The sequence below is a fragment of the Nipponia nippon genome, unplaced genomic scaffold (genome assembly GCF_047370975.1).
Source record: "Nipponia nippon isolate SJK-2023a ecotype South Korea unplaced genomic scaffold, ASM4737097v1 scaffold_14, whole genome shotgun sequence".
Classification (NCBI taxonomy): domain Eukaryota; kingdom Metazoa; phylum Chordata; class Aves; order Pelecaniformes; family Threskiornithidae; genus Nipponia; species Nipponia nippon.
In genome coordinates, this window is record NW_028262330.1 from 6,633,056 (window position 1) to 6,645,915 (window position 12,860).

The window sequence follows — 12,860 nt, forward strand, 5'->3', positions numbered from 1 at the left end:
GTCTGTCCCCCAGCCCCAGGGAGAGAGATGTTAGTGACTTCCCCTGGCTCTGCTGTACCAGCGAACTAGTCAGCAGGAAAGACAATATAGCTTCATTCATTATTTTTTCTCTTTAAGGATTTCTGTGGTGTTGGGGACCTTTGGTAGTTCACATCCTCAGACTAGCCTCTATTCACTCACACGTCTTGCAAGGAGTAACCAAGAAAGGATTCAGTACTGATTATAGAATGAGGGAGGGAAACAAAACACATGTGAGCATTCCCCTTGAAGAGCAAACTTCAGGAGCTTTAAGTAATGATACGCCCTGAAATGTTATAGTTATTATTTGTGGGTACAACTTCCACACACCTGCTGCAGTCCAGTGCCCCATGCTGACCAAGTGCTGCATGACAGAGGAGAAGGGAAAAAGGCACGCTGTACCTCACAGCCCTTAGAGTCTAACTATGAATTGCAAGAAGGTCTAAAGAAGCTGAATTTGTTCATCTCAGCAAGCTCTGCATAACCAGGACCCTGTTTCGAAGCTTCTCATGCCAGTGAAGTGCCCATGCTGGCACGTGCCGCTGGTGCACATCTTCCCCTTCATAAATGGGGATTTTCCTGAGGCTCCCCTCAACAGGTAACTCAGAGAAAAGTGAAAACCATTTCTTTTCTGCCTCAGCAACAGAGGGAAGCTCTGCAGCCCAAAATCGAGGAGGGAGCTGCTGCTGTCTCTCATGTCTGTGCTTGCCTTGAGCTTGTGCCCAGTCTAATTTTTCGGGGCACTCTGCCTGGTGGCACTAACCTCCCCCCGCCCCTCCCCAGGTATGGAGCCTGCAAGGTCACAGAACAGGACTATCATATGAAAGCTTAACTTAATTAATTCCATGCATCTTATTAAATAAACAAAAATCCATGAGTCCCAGGTGTTTCTTACACCCCAGTGTTGGATTCATTTCTGGATCTGAGCCACCAGCTTCCCAATCTGTTCAGGAGAGGCACAAAGGAGACCGTTTCCAAGTCAGTAACCAAGCAGTGATTTGTGACATGTCAGGAATATTTAGGGAAAAATGATGGTGCCAGCGACCCCAGAGAAGGGAAATCCATCTTTTGGTTGGGAAGCGGTAAATAACTCTTGGAAACCGAACACATTTTACCCTCCCCCCTTGGTTTCAAAGAGGTGCAGTCCATTCCAAGATGGAAGATTAGTAGCTTGCAACCAAAAGAATGTCACATAAAAAATAAAAGGAACAGATTAGCAGGAGCAAAAATGATACTAAAACTAAGCACTGAACCACTTTTGCTCTGTCCTCCACTGAGAAATACTGAGCGAACATTTACTTAGCAATTAGGTTTTAATGGCAAAACTTTCAAGGCAGTGCTGGGCAAAAAGTCAAAATCTACATTTTAAGGAGATATTTTAAGTACCCTACAATGCACAGGAGCCCGTATGGTTTTTCTTTCACCATAACACAGCACTTTGTCTTCCTACAAATGCACGTGGATGAAAAGAGATAAATGCAGAAGTCATTAGTTATCCCATATAGCTCATTTACTTCAGCTTCTCTGAGTGGACTTCTAGTATTACCCACCTGAACCCCAGATGGGTTTCGGAGAAGGAAGGTGCAATACAACTATAAAGCGTTCAGCTCTAGACTTGAAAAAGGCCTCAAAAAGACTTTGAGCTTAACTGTTTTCCTTAAATTAAAGACTTGAGGGTAAACAAACAAGTAGACATTTTAAGTAAAAAAAAAAAAAAAAAGCAGCAATCAAAAGCACATTGAAATATTTCCATGTTTAAGCAATGTTTGAAAGATCCTCCTCTTGTGAAATTACTGATTTTCCATAGTGATGATAACGTGCCATTTAGGAGGAGGTTAAATGCTGCTCATTCTATGGCATATTTTCTGGTAGAGCACCCAGACACCTGCATCTGCTGCTGCTTCACTGCTGATGTATTGTGCTCAGTTCCCCTTCCTTCTGGGACTCTGCTGTGCGCCAAGAGCATCCGTGTGCTCAAGAAGGGACTAATTCTCATCAGTCGTTTGCAGAAAACCTTGCTTCTTGCAAGCTTAATGCAAATATAACAAAAACAAGGGCCAGTTCAGACTGGCTGGTCTGGTACTGCTCCCTGCATTGAGACCAAGACAAAACCTTGACCAGGGAAAGATGAGTTATTCCTAGAGAGATGAGTTGTGCAAAGAAAAGCGAGCAGTGAGAGGAACTGAGCATGAGATAGACAAGACACTTTGTAACCTCGTGCCTCAGTTTCCCTTTAAAACAGGAATATTAACAGAAGACTACCTTTGTACACTACTGAAGTCTGGCACCTAGAAGTGCTTGAAAGGAACCACCACTCACTATAAATAAATTGCTGATAAAAAAGAAAATAAGCTTTGAAGAGACTGTGAAAAAAAACAGGATATAGAGACTACATCACAAACTGCTCCACTGAACTCCCAAGCAGAGTGAGATGGCTGGAGGTTACCATTCTCCTTGCTAATACAGCTTGTTTATTTCTGGTTTGCAGTAAATGAAATATTAGAGAGGAAAGGCGAGGGGTACACTTCCATGAAAGCTTCCACCATCCTTTTTTCTCCTTTCTCTAATGCTGCCCCTGATACTTTAAGCTACATTCCAGCCAGCTTCAAGGACATGTTTCTGAATCCTATTCAAAATGCTGACAGCCACTGAACGTGTGAGAGGAAACATGCCCTCAGATGGACTACATTTATTCGTCTGGTTATACCTTTAATCTGACATGTTTAGTAAAACCTCTGCAGTGACTGCTGAGAACGTTCCAAGAGAAGAAAGAAGGAGAAGTAAGATTCAGGTGTTGCCTCTGAAGGTTGTTGTACAGTTGGTAGGGCAGACTCCAAACTCGACAAGAAGAAACTGGTTTAAACCAAGGAATGGGGTTCTCTGCTGATGCTGGCCTGGTGAGGCTGCCATGGGTTGGCTGCTGCCAGCCTCGGGGATTACTGCTGGGTTTGCTGGTCTTTTACTGAAACGTTTTGCTACGTGGAACCACAAGGATGCCCATGTGCTCTTTCAATATTCTTTAATGCAAATAATCAGATGTCTAAGCTTGAATCCATTCCACTGTTGAGGGTCACAGAGTCCAATTTCCCTTGTGAATTGACCCAAATAGGACTTCAGTAGACCTACTTTGTGCACATCATGAGCTAGACTCAAGGCAGATAAGACTTCAGGCAGATAAGGGCTTCTGCCCTTTTTCTGGACAGAAATTGGTGAAACCCTACCCACTTTTAAAAGAGATCTGCTGATTTACACCAGCAGAAGAACAACTTTCCAGTCCCAGTTTTAATACATCAGAGATCTCCAGCAAATGGCTGTATTTTATTCCTTTCTTTTCTCTTTTCTTTTATTTTCTTTTTTCTTCTCTTCTCTTTTTCTTCTTTCACTAGTTGGGACTAACTCAGTGTCTTTTTTTGGTGGTGAAAATATATATTTGCTCTGTTTTGAAGTACTAGTTATTCCTATTTCATTTACATCAACATCAATCATGACTTATTCACTAGCCTTAAATGACTTTGACTTAACTTGGGATTAAATAGATGAAAAAATGACTCATCATGGTCTGTGGGATTTCTGAGGCTACCATAATGCTGAGCAAAGGGGAGAAAGTGGAACGGCCCAATCAGTCCCAAACTTCTTTAAATCCTTCTTTTCTCTCTACTGCTAAAATGGGAGGAGAGAATTCACTGTGGTGCTGAAACTCGGGTGATGGGAAAAAAAGATCACTTTGCAAAATACAAAGCAACTTTAATCACTAAAATACACAGCAACTTTAATCACTGTGATAAGATTCTCCTTAAAAATGTTCAGTTCTGCCCGGATAGTCCTGCCGCAGACACATTCATCAGCAAAGAGACCTTGAGCCATGTTAAATTGTATTTGCTATCTTGAGCACTTGTGGTTACAAAGTTCACATAGGACAGTCAGCATGGACAGCCCAAGGATGAGCTGGTGCTTTAAGGCACAGCAGTGGGACCCAGAGTCTCGGGGTGGTTCAGAGGACAGTCATTCCTTCCTCTGTGCACTCCTTTCCAATCACTCAGACCTGCTACATTAGACTTGTCTGTACCCATTTTGGATCAGATTTTAAAAAGAGAAAAAAAATACCTAACTCCTAAAAAATCATGTGCCTAAATATTTTTAAAGACTGGCCCTTAAGTGCAAACAGCCCCACTGAGACATGCCCTCTGTACGGCTTTGCACGGCATCTCTCATGTCATGGTGGCCCTGCCTCTGGTGGCACAGCGAACTGGACACAGCTTCTCTGGGGATGGAAAAGGTCTGTGAAAGAGCCTGTCCTCTTGCCCAGAGATCTTGCAGGGTCTGACCATGGAGAAGGAGAGGAACTGAAACTGCCTCGGCTTCCCTACACACTTGGAGTCTGTTGCGATGAGAGCATTCATCTCAGACTGCAGCCCTTTGAAGATGGAGCTATACACTGATCCCAGTGGCAAAACCTTCACAAGGGCTAGAATTTGGCAGTAAAAGCCAAATCTACATTATCCAAGTGCAGTCACTTCGATTCACAATGACGCACAGGCCTTAGATCTCCACTTTGCTCCTTTATACCAAGCAGAAAGAGCAAATCATAGGACACCCCATAATCCTTTGAGGCGCATCCAGCATTGGTTTTACAGCCCTATGACTTAACTGCTAGTATTGCTTGCCACTCTTTACGTCTGGAATAAAAAGACAGACAGAAAAGACCACCTTTGGAGCCTTTAAAACTAATTAAGAAGTGTATCAAAAGAAAAAAAATGAGAGAGAGAGAGAGAGATACATTTGGCTGACCGTGAATGAATCTTATAAAATGGAAATGGGAAACATGTGCAAACACTTTAAATATTTTTGCCCCTGCAAGATATTTGAAGACTTCCCTTGTAAAACAAATAGGGAACAAAATAAAACCAGGTTTCCTTCAGTCAGCACATAATCATTTTCATGTTAATTTTTATCTTGTTAACCCAAAAATCTATTAGAAGAAAATTATCTGCCTGAAATCTAGCTTGTGACTCATGCTAAGTGGTTCTGATATTTTGAGAAAATAAATCTTTACACTGTTTACACAAGTCTATCTGAAATTACAGTGTGTAAAAGAAATAATGGTTTCGAGTGACCATAGGTGACAAATGATCAGGCTTCTGATGTTATTCACTTTGGCCTTGTCTACATTGGATTTTTTTTCTTTTCTTTTAATCCTTACTAGTTGTAACAATGGCAAACAACTAACAGCTAAATGCAAAACTAATTGAACTCATTCAACAGAAAAATAATCTTTGAGTTCACAGTGCTATGGACTATGCCCAGGTGCTGAACAAGGTTACATGGTCAAATCCAGTCATAATTACAATGGGCAGAAGAGCAATTTAATAAAACACAGGCCATTTCCTTAATTGTGACAAGCCTCATTGCTTATTATGCCAATTTATACCACCAAAGGAGTTAGCTTCTAGTAAAGATCATTTGTACATACAGGGTAAGATGTTTTTTTAATTGAGTAGACATTCTCAAAGCACAGTTTTGATTTGTAAGTGTCCAACCAACTAAATCTTTAAGGGGACTGTTTTTGTATAGAAAATATGGAGTGCTATTAGCCATGAAATTCATGTGGAAGACACACCTGGTAGGGGTATATTCCAGGGAAATCCTTACAAACAGCAAGACACACCTTTTGTTTGCTCCAGTGTGCAGAAAAATGAGCTGACAGTGTGAGCCTGAATACTGGTCCCTCTAAATAAGTACATTATGTTTACACCTATAACTAGGCATTCTAGGATGGGATGGTGCATTTGTGTGTGGATTTATTCTGGGGGCTTAAGGGGGCCCTTCTGCCTTTGGAAAATCTGAGGAGTGAATGTTGCCTGCAGTAGCTTTTAAATAGTTCCTTCACATTTGTTGCATGCCAAGTGTTTTCCCAAAAGGTATGTTCAGTGTGTGATACAGTGAAATGAAACACAGCATTTTCAGTTCACTCTGGCAATGGTAATTTATAGATCTTGGCCCAACACAGATACTGAGGATTGTTAGTGCAAGAGTAACAACCTGTGCCAAGGAGAGGAGGGTGTAAGGCAAGAGGCAGGGAGAAATGAGAGATGCTAGGATACATCTGAGAGATCCAAGAGCCATCTAAGATACCTGGCTGGTAGAAGAAAGTGAAGTGCTGTTGGTGTGTTAAGTCTGTAAGTCACTCAAGCAAAGGCCCACTCTACTAAATGACCAAGATGACTCGTAATGAACACAGGTAGTAGGAGGTTGCATAGGTTGTCATCTTAATTCCTTATTTTCTAAACAAGCCTGTTTCTTACCATTACCATTGTTATTACTGAAGAGTAAAAAAAAGGAGAATTAAAGTTCATTTATGGATTTAAACATTCCTGTTTCTTTTCACAGATCCCATCAGTCTCCACACATTCCTTCTGTCATTCCCAAATACAGTACAATAATAATAATCCAACATCTGTGGCTAATCCTCCAGGCCGAAGACTGTAATTCTAACACCTTTCTTCTGCTTGAATTTCAGCAGCATAAAATAATAGGTAGAAGGAGATGTTCAGTATTGAGAAATCTGGATAAATACACTCTAACTAATAAGACCAAGGGGTGTGCTTTGGCTAGAGGACAACTTTTTGTGCAAAGAGAAGGAAACAAACCAGATGAAAACTGGGCAATTTTATTCCAGGTACATTTTCTGCCTGCTGCGATGTTGATTAATTAAAAGAGAAGCTAACACCTGAGAATTTCTTATAAAGAATTTTAGCCAATTGGCAACTTCTTCACTTGGGAGGGACCAGCCCTAGATGTAGCTACAACCAGATGAAACCACAATCTGCTTTGGAGGATTGTATGGAATCATAGAATCATAGAATTGTTAAGGTTGGAAAAGACCCTTAAGAACATCATGTCCAACCGTTAACCTATCACTGCCAAGTCCACCACTAAACCATGTCCTCAAGCACCACGTCTACCCGTCTGTTAAATACCTCCAGGGATGGAGACTCAACCACTTCCCTGGGCAGCCTGTTGCAATGCCTGGCTACCCTTTCGGTGAAGAAGTTTTTCCTAATATCCAACCTAAACCTCCCCTGGTGCAGCTTGAGGCCATTTCCTCTTGTCCTATCGCTTGTTACTTGGGAGAGGAGACCGACCCCCACCTCGCTACAGCCTCCTTTCAGGCAGCTGTAGAGAGCAATAAGGCTTCCCCTCAGCCTCCTCTTCTCCAGCTCCCTCAGCCGCTCCTCACCAGCCTTGTGCACCAGACCCTTCACCAGCTTCATTGCCCTTCTCTGGCCACGCTCCAACACCTCAATGTCCTTCTTGTAGTGAGGGACCCAAAACTGAACACAGTACTCGAGGTGCGGCCTCACCAGTGCTGAGTACAGGGGGACGATCACTGCCCTGGTCCTGCTGGCCACACTATTTCTGATACAAGCCAGGATGCTGTTGGCCCTCTTGGCCACCTGAGCACACTGCTGGCTCATGTTCAGCCGGCTGTCGACCAACACCCCCAGGTCCTTTTCCGCCGGGCAGCTCTCCAGCCACTCCTCCCCAAGCCTGTAGCGTTGCATGGGGTTGTTGTGAGCCAAGTGCAGGACCCGGCACTGAGCCTTGTTGAATCTCATGCAGTTGGCCTCAGCCCATCAATCCAGCCTGTCCAGGGCCCTCTGTAGGGCCTTCCTAGCCTCCAGCAGATCGGCACTTCCACCCAGCCTGGTGTCATCTGCAAACTTACTGAGGGTGCATTCAATCCCCTCATCCAGATCATCAATGAAGATATTGAACAGGACCGGCCCCAACACTGAGCCCTGGGGGGCTCAGATGGCTTGACCATCAGACTACACTGTTACAGAGAAAGAATTGAGCTGAAGTTTCTCATTACTTGATGAAAATGCTCAAAGAGCCCTCTCCTCACTTTGATGCACCGAAATCACTGTGCAATAAAAGAATTCTATAGACCTTCACTTTGGAGAATATCTTCTGCCAGCCAATGTAACTGAGATATTTCTGTCAACAGCAAATTTGAACCTTCCCTATTCTACGCTGAGATGCTTTATTGCTTTAGCTAAGGCTATGGGAGGACAATTATGTGGTGGTTTATATTAAAGTTATTTCTGTAAAAGTTTCACTTAAATTCCTAACAGGCAGCTTGAAAACACTGCTTTAGGTATTATGATTCCTGAAGAGTGCACAGCATAAAATGAGACTGCAGGCAAAAGCTGCTTTTTATCAGTTTTTTGTTATTTTGCAAATTTATTCAATTTCAGTTTACCAGTTATCAAAACGTTTACAGCTGACTTTTGCTTTTTAAAAGAAATATAGTACTTTCCATGCTGCTTTACACAATTCATTCCCATGCCAGTTTTTTCACCCTCTGGCTTTGAGGCTGGCTAGCTTTATAAATAAAAAACAATAAACAGATAAATGCCCTTGCTTTACAGACAACCCCCTGCAATCCTAGGAAGGACAGTCAGTCAGTCCTAGCATTCACCTGACAGGACTGACACATGAATTCTCTTTTTATCCAGACTGGGAAGGCAACACATTGGCACAGACTGGTATGAAGAGATTTTGTGAATAAATATCAATAAGGTGACTAGCACCTTGAAATTTGCAGTAGAATTGGAAAAACAGTAAGTGGTTTTGTCTGTAGGGGAAGGACAGCTGGGGTGGGGGAAAGGAGGTGGGAAGACACGCTGCCGCATGAAGCGGAGCCCAGGTTTGGACCCTGAATGCCTTTGTGAATTTTCTCCCCTGTTTAAAATTTGCTCCTGTGGCTTGGCTGGGCACACCTGAGTTGTTTAGCAAGCAATAACACAGATGCTTCCCCCTTCTCCCTAGGCAAGATATGGCAGAAACCAAAAAGAAAGATTTGTTTTAGCCAGAAAGAAAAACCACAATCTGACTTTGCTGGTGTGGTATTTTCCACTGCACAGCTCTGGATTAAAGCAACACCATAAAGCCAATGTTTCCTTTTCATGTGCACTTCTCATACCCTGTTTCAAACCTTGGCAAGTATGTGCAGTGGCACGATGTTGATCTAAGCAGAGCCGTGGATTGCCATGGTCTGTTCCACCAGCACTTGGAGCCTACCACATCAGAGAAGACAACTCATCATCATTTGAGGAGTTAGCAATGATTTGGATTCAAGTGGGGGAAGGGGAGGAAAAGCCATTTATTATAAATCAGCACATATGCTCCGAAGACTGCAAATTTATGAGGTGACGGTATCTCTAAGTATTTGCTTTATGTCAGGAGGTACCACACTGTCCTCAGTGAAAACAATATCCCTGCCTTCAATGGGGGCAGGGCAGGCAGAGAAGTCTGATGCCCGCTACCATTCTGGGATGAAATCCACTGCATTTTTTTGCTGTTTGCAATATAAGAACTTAGCAAAAATGCTGGGGGTGAGCTTCCCACCAAGACCACAGAATTAATTCTGTTTAGTTTAAAACGTAGATCACCCACCACAACAACTAGCACTAACGGCATCTGGTTAGCTGGCTCAGCAAAGACGTCAAGAACGAAGGGCTCCAGTAAACTTAATCCCATACAGCAGGGTGAAGGACATCTGTTGGGAAAGCATGGAGAAGTCTTTCCTGCTACCGTCCAGGAAGCTAAAGAGCTACCCTTATGGCATCTACGCATGTACCTAATGGGTTTGTTTCTTTCAGGTGCTTGAGAATTCAAGTTTAAAATACACTATAATTTCACAAAGCTTAGCCAAAAAGGAAAAACCAGTCTGAACACTACCACAATGTCAGCCACAGAATTATACCCTGTGTTTCCTGAAGCAAGGAAAATTTTCTTCTCTATTACCTAAAAACGACACAACTGAGCTCAGTGGCTTGAAGTTAATATCATTTAGAAACATAAGCAGGGATGATTTAAAGATTTTAGCAGTGAAGTGCAGTGCTTCTGTTAATAAACTCTGTTGGTGGCTGTTTGCCTACTGTTAAAGAGTTTAAAAATTCCTCTGAATTTCTTTAATTTCAAGTTCATCTAGTTATCTTTATGCTCACTTACATCCAGTAAGCCAGTTTCTTCTCTGTGTATATGAATCTTGAGGTTATTAAAACACTGTGAACCAAATATTAACAAACATGAAAAGGTCATAAAACAGGGCAAACTAGAAAAGTAATGAAAAATGACCAGCATATACACTATTCACCCAGCACAATCAAAACCAGAACAGAACATGTCTGGTAATAGGAGAGTCTAGAAGTTAGCTCTGTGATAGAAGAATGGGGTTGAGTAATATTTTTGGTGAGAGGGTTTTCTGTGTAACAGTGCATATTTGTCTTAATTCAGGAGTTTTTCCCCATACACAAACTATGCTTTTTGTGTTGATGACCATGAAGTTGGCCCCAGGGAAAACAAAGTTCTGTCAGCAAGAGAATTTTTGCAGAAGCACACTCAAAATTCTGTTCTAAAAGACCTTACCTGGAAAAGGTCTCGTACCTTCAGTGAGAAGCAAAAGCTATGCTTCATCCACAGAACTTCAGTAATTAATGCCACCATGGCCATTGGTGTTGATTGATCCTGGGGACCCTAACAGGTGAGTCTATTCAGACATTTCACCTGCTGTTGAAAGGCATTTTTCAAATTGCTCATTGCCCTAATGAGAATGTCAGGGCTGGGCATTATCTCAAGACCAGTGCCATCAGCCAAATAAAGCAGAGAGCTGTCTGCCAGCTGCTCAACAGGGATTAATAAAGTGGCAAGATTTACCGGGAAGTCAACTCAAAATGCTTTCCAAAAAACATGAATCAAAACCACTATATTGTCTTGAATATACGTCATTAGTAAATGGATTTGATGGGTTTCTGGCAGAAGGACACTTTTTAACCCTGATAAGCTAAAATATGTTTTACTGGAGCTTTGAGGGTAAGGAATAGGTGGATGTGAAGCATGTGAAGTGAATATTAAAGCTCCTATTAAAATGGCTCCACTGAAGTTAATAGCATTTTACTGCTTTTCATCAAAGTCACAGAGGTGTGCAAATGGAAATGAGAGGCATCAGGGAGCCTCTCTAAAGTTGGTGGAATAGCCCCTTCTCGATCAACATGTTTTAGATAACATTTTCTTTTTTTACCTAGAGATACTAAGGGTTGAACAGCCTCCAGGAAAATATGTTGGTTCCTCCAGTGTTGCCTTCCCAAACAGTCATTTTCTGTGCCCCTGAATATCCTTTTAAAAAGTCTTAAGAAGCTATTGTAGGACTGAATCTTTCCAAATTCTTATAACTATCATATAAGGAAACTGTTTGATTTGTTGAAACAAAATAAAAGATAGAAAGTGATTTTAACATTATTTTGACTGGACTCATGAAAAGTACTTTTCATATCCACAGTTGCAAAATCCAAACAATTGCCGAGAGTGTAGCTGAGCAATGGTGACATCATTCCACTCTTTTTTTTTTAAGAGATATACAGTTAACGTCTGCTGGAGATGTGGCTGGCACAGAATTTCCGTCATACATAGCTCAATTGCCTACATGAAACTATATCTTTCTAAGGTTTGGTTGTTTGGGTTGGTTTTGGGTTTTTTTTTTTGCATTTTTCATAGCCTTGTCTAATTTTTGTACATATAAGTGTGCTGCTACCACCTGTTTCTTGTTTAAGAAAATATGGCAGAAAGCTGTTGTCTGGAGATAGTTGGCCTGGTTATTGTGGATAAAGCATTTACCAGGTCCAGACACATCCAGGATGTCTCTGTGTGGTAAAAATAATGCAGCAATACACTGGTTATCTAAATGTTTGACCCACGAAAGATGTTCACGTTCAGTAGAAGGAATGACAGCTGATATACCTGTATTACCGAAGGTCTGACAAGCTGAAAGAATACATCCATATATTGAAAGATTATTTCAGGTTAGGAAGCATAGACTAGATGATCTGGAGAGGACATTAGGTCTGGATAATCTCTGTACATGTATTTTGTATCTAAAGTACAAAGAGTAAGTACTAGAAAAAGGGTGAAGACTAAGAGACAGAAGGACTGTGGTCCAAGAAAAAGAAAAGCAAATGCTTAAATGTTACAGAGATGGCATTTTTTGTTCAGGGAGGGTGAGCTAAGCCTTCTGACCTGGGTTTAGGGTTCTAGCTATATTTTGCAGAACCCCTCTGAATGTACAGTTGAACCCTATGAGCCAAGACTTCTCCTATGGCACAATGTTTTCTGAATCTCCGAAGAGCTCTACTTCCTGAATCCTACTTTGTCAGAGGTCAGATGCTTAGCAGTGTCACATCCATTGATACATAAGACTAAGGCTTCAAGGTGGTAATGGCCAAGAGCCACGAAGTCATTTAAGCGCCTTTATACGGCACTGAGGTGCTTAAAGTGTTTCTGGATTTATCTATGATTTTGAAATAGGACGTTGGAGTCCAAATCACTTAGATCCTATTGAAAACCTAATTGCATTTTGATACATAAAGATAACTAAATATGGAGATGGTGAATAAAGAATAGAAAGTAGCACTGTCCTTAGAATTCAAAAATAACATCAGAAAACATGAAACTTTGTGAGCACACTGGAATGAATACATATGCTGAGCAGTTCCTAGGAAGACATCTCTGTGTGCTTGTACTTGGTAGAAGTTAATCTGGATGAAAATAAGACCTATACAGCAGTGAAAACATCCCTGACAGGATAATGTTCAATTTAAATAAACAGTTCTAATGAGATCTGTTATTACCTGCTATTTTGTCATGCTCTGGCATGCAGTCTTAAGTCTAATGTTTCTAAATGCTGTCATAAATTTTTTCAACCTAATCTGCTCCTGAAAATTTCAGCTAATGTCTCTCATGGTTCACAGTAAATTATAGACAATGTTGCAGTCTGCAAGTGA